Genomic DNA, 4,156 nt, shown 5'->3' with positions numbered 1-4,156 from the left:
ATACTTAGTAAAATATATTACAATAGCCCCCTGTAGTTCAAACGTACCATGGCGCTGAAGTCGCGCACAGAGCGAATATCGCACGTGTCCGAACAATTATGTACGCAAGTGTACTTTAGATATGCCTAATGATATGTTTCAATGAATTTTACGTCATGCAAGTCAAGTGGAAGCTATGTTTTTACCCAAGTGCGCATGGGGAGGGTGGTGTTTTTCGTTGTATGTTTTACTTGGTGAAATTCAGTATACGTGTTGATTGGTTATTTGATCACTGAGGATAATACTTATAACTTATAAAATGTACAAAATAATGAAATGTTTATTAGGTGTAGATGAAAAAACGGTTTTTTTTCTTTTCCCATTATTCACAATTTAATTTTTTGACCATCATTATTTCCCCATAATTCATAATTTGGTTTTATCAATAATTGCATGAAAAAATCTTAGATTTTTTGGGGTCACAATTTTAATATTATTTACCGACAGCTTTTCTTGTCTGTTTAACTTGAGAATAATGCATTTAGTTGCAAAAATAATATAAAAAGTCCTTTTAGGTAGAAATGCAAGCAGTAAAAAGTTGCCGAAACCCGGGATTGAACCGGGGACCTTTAGATCTTCAGTCTAACGCTCTCCCAACTGAGCTATTTCGGCGATAACAACAACAACCAACAATCTCATATCAAAAATATTACAGTTGCGGTATCAATGCATTATCAGTTTGCAATGCGTACTGACCTTCATGAACTTGTCTATGTTATTGGAGACCTTGTGCATGTAATTTAAACAAACTCATTTAACCGTTTTGACGCAAGATGAAAAATATAGCCATGGTAAGTCTGTAGAGGTGTAGCTTTCAATTTTTTGGAAAGATTTAGTGGAATCGATCGAGCAGTTTTTGAGCAAAAACGTTATAAACTTAAAGCGATTCCTCTAGTTGTAAAATTATAAATCAATGTGCTGCAATTTTTTATCGCTGGCTATTGTGGGAGTCGAGCACGCTTCGGCACGAATTGGGCCAGCTCGCACCGGGGAAGTACCACACCCCCACAGAAAACCGGCGTGAAATAGTGGCATGCCACTGTGTTTCGTACGGTGAGTGGGGGAGCCGGAGGCCCGTTTCCTTTTCCTCACCCGTCCTGGTCCATTCCTTCTTTCCAGTCGTTAATCCATTCCTTTTCCCTTACCCCAAAAAAGCGGGCAGCGCATTCGCAGAGGATCTACCTTTGCGAATGTTTATGGGCGGTGGTGATCGCTTACCATCAGGCGAACCACCAGCTCAGTTGCCCGCTATGACATAAAAAAAAAAAAAATTATGCCATCATTTCCATTCTTTATTTATTTATGGTGTGTTTTTCAGAAAATATAATAATATGTTTCTATTAATATCATGTTTTATTTATATAAATACATGGCATTATCACTTGAAACTAAATTCAACTTTACAAAATAGAAGCATCCTTTTTAAAATTAATCATTTCCATAGCCTCGTGAAACTATGATAACTGACAAAAAAACCTTTATAAAAATTTTATAAAATTACTATCGCCGAAATAGCTCAGTTGGGAGAGCGTTAGACTGAAGATCTAAAGGTCCCCGGTTCAATCCCGGGTTTCGGCAATTCTTTTTTGCAATTATGCCATAAAATTTACTGATTTTAAAATACGAATATATACTAATGAAGACGATTTTTTATTACATCTTATCATATACTTCTATAGTACCTATTTGTTAAGAATAAACAAGTATTATATCTATGTACCACAGTCTCAAAAAAGATTAAACACATGTTCCATAAAGTTAAATCACGACTCATTGCGTTGATAGTCCAAAACTAAATAGAGAAATACCAGGAATCATCATCGAGTGTGTAACTTTAGGGCAGGCGTAAAATTTTCATTCTTTTTTTATTATACACATAGATTTAAAAACATTTGTAATAAGTTTTTTTGTTATTTAGCTGGTAAATTGTCAACAAATCACATCAGAAAAGTTACCGATTCGATTTTCAAGTTATTTATTATATAATTAAGTAATGAAGTGTGTTCAAATCTGTAGATTCGTATAGAGTTAGTCTGTATATTTTTTTATTGGTGTTGTTTTGTTGAAATGTTATAATATGGCTGATTTGTGTTACGATCATACGTTTCGATGCATACAAAACAAAATTCATTACCTAAAAATATAGTATTTACTAGCTGCGCCCCGCGGTTTCACCCGCGTAAGTCCGTATCCCGTAGGAATATCGGGATAAAAAATAGATTTTGGCCGATTCTCAGACCTACCCAATATGCTTACCAAATTTCAGAGGAATCGGTCAAGCCGTTTCGGAGGAGTATGGCAACGAAAACTGTGACACGAGAATTTTATATATATAGATTTTATTGTATTTATTCTTCATAGTGCATATTAACCAGTGAATTACAAAAAAAGAACATTGCAAATTGTCAGTATAAAAAAGACCATGTCGCCACATATGTACTAAAAGGCGGCCTTTTAGGTCTAGAGTAGGTAATTTCTTCTTCCACGCAATCTTTAAATGTAGTAATGTTAATGTTAATAATGAGACTAACTTACAATAATTGATTTAACTAAATAAATAACAGTGAAATCATTCCATGATCTAGTATGAACGTTCTTAACTATGTTGTGATACATTTACGGGTAATTACAAAAAAACTGGTTGGTGTTGATTTTCTCACATTAGGAGTGATTAATCAGAATGGGTTTCGCGTCTACCCTCGCTTGTTAGCAGTTACGTTCCTATCAGGAATTCATAATCTGTCGTGACGTCATTCGGCATCAGTACAACACTTCTTTATTGTCAAAGATTAATGTCATAAATAATATAGATTTGCGTCTTTAATAATAAATAAAGAAACTTATGAATTGTATTACTTTATTAAAATAATTTTAAATCATTTATTGTTATATATTATTATTAAACGGTGAAGGAAAGCATCGTGAGGAAACCGACATGTCCGAGAATCAAAAGTTCGACGACATGTGACATCTGCCAACCCGCACTTGACCAGCGTGGTGGATCATAGCCTGAACCCTCATAGGAGGCCTGTGTCCCAGCAGTGGGAACATATAAGGACTGACGATGATGATTGTTATATAATCACATTGTAATATTTATAAAAGTTAATAACTAAATGTTGAACTAACCAATAAATTGCTTGATAACTAATTTAAAATTTTTGAAATATTAAGAGCAGTTATAAAAAGCTTACATAGTCCTTTATAAATATGTGTTATAAGAAAAGCAAATTATCCACTAAATATAGAAATTCAATTATATCGTAAGTATAATATTAACTAGTGGTGCACCCTGTCTTCGTCTGTGGTATATATATAGCCTATAGTACTCACGAATCGTGTAAGTACATATTGAGGTGAAAGAATTTTGGAAATCATTTTGCATGAGAGACATTTCTCAGGCTATATGGCGTCTCTACGAATAATATTCTATGACTATATCCGATCGATTCAGTGTGACAGGGCGCGAGAAAGCGCCTGCGCATGTCACGTGACGCGCGCGTGGCTTTCGTTAAAGGACGCCTCTGTATGATTAATCTATGTCTAAGTGCAATATAATGCGCTTATTACAACTTACACATTTTTTATTTCGTGATCAAATTTATAATTTATATTTTATTTGAATAGGAGCAATATATTTGTAAGTAACTTAAGCCATTAAAGATTTTATATTGAGATGAATTATTGCTTCGTAATATACATGTATATTTTTTTTCAAGCCCAAATTCCACATTTATAAGACATGATAATCAGCTTCATTCTGCGGATTTTTTCTCTTGGTATCCATATGATAGAAGAGAAGAGATCTATGTAGAACTATATGTATACTTACGAACAGATATCTGTTTATATAATACATATAATATAACAATATTGCCACTTGCAGCATTTGCATATAAGCATCAAACACCTGAATTCATACATACATTGTGATAAATACGTTCCTTACCAAGTGCATACATAATACTTATTAAGGATATAGGATATCTATTGATTAATCATGTAATATTTCTATAATCACTATGACCTTTAAAAGTTACGTAGCGACCGCAATAATTATGTATAGAACAATACTCTTCTACTCTTCTACTCTAATTAAGTGGGAGCGTAGAGAAAT

The 4,156-nt window shown here is 33.6% G+C and overlaps 2 non-coding genes across 2 annotated transcripts; one reads left to right on the top strand and one right to left on the bottom strand.

Moving 5' to 3' along the window:
* Positions 1-578: 578 nt before the first annotated feature.
* Positions 579-651, bottom strand: Trnaf-gaa. The gene has a single exon. It is a non-coding gene; the product is annotated as a tRNA-Phe (tRNA).
* Positions 652-1,544: 893 nt separating this feature from the next.
* On the top strand, positions 1,545-1,617 carry Trnaf-gaa. Its single transcript has one exon. It is a non-coding gene; the product is annotated as a tRNA-Phe (tRNA).
* Positions 1,618-4,156: the final 2,539 nt, after the last annotated feature.

Source organism: Zerene cesonia, chromosome 2 (assembly GCF_012273895.1).
Source record: "Zerene cesonia ecotype Mississippi chromosome 2, Zerene_cesonia_1.1, whole genome shotgun sequence".
NCBI lineage: Eukaryota > Metazoa > Arthropoda > Insecta > Lepidoptera > Pieridae > Zerene > Zerene cesonia.
The sequence above is the reverse complement of the archived record's forward strand: the minus strand, read 5'-3'. Positions and strand labels throughout refer to the sequence as shown.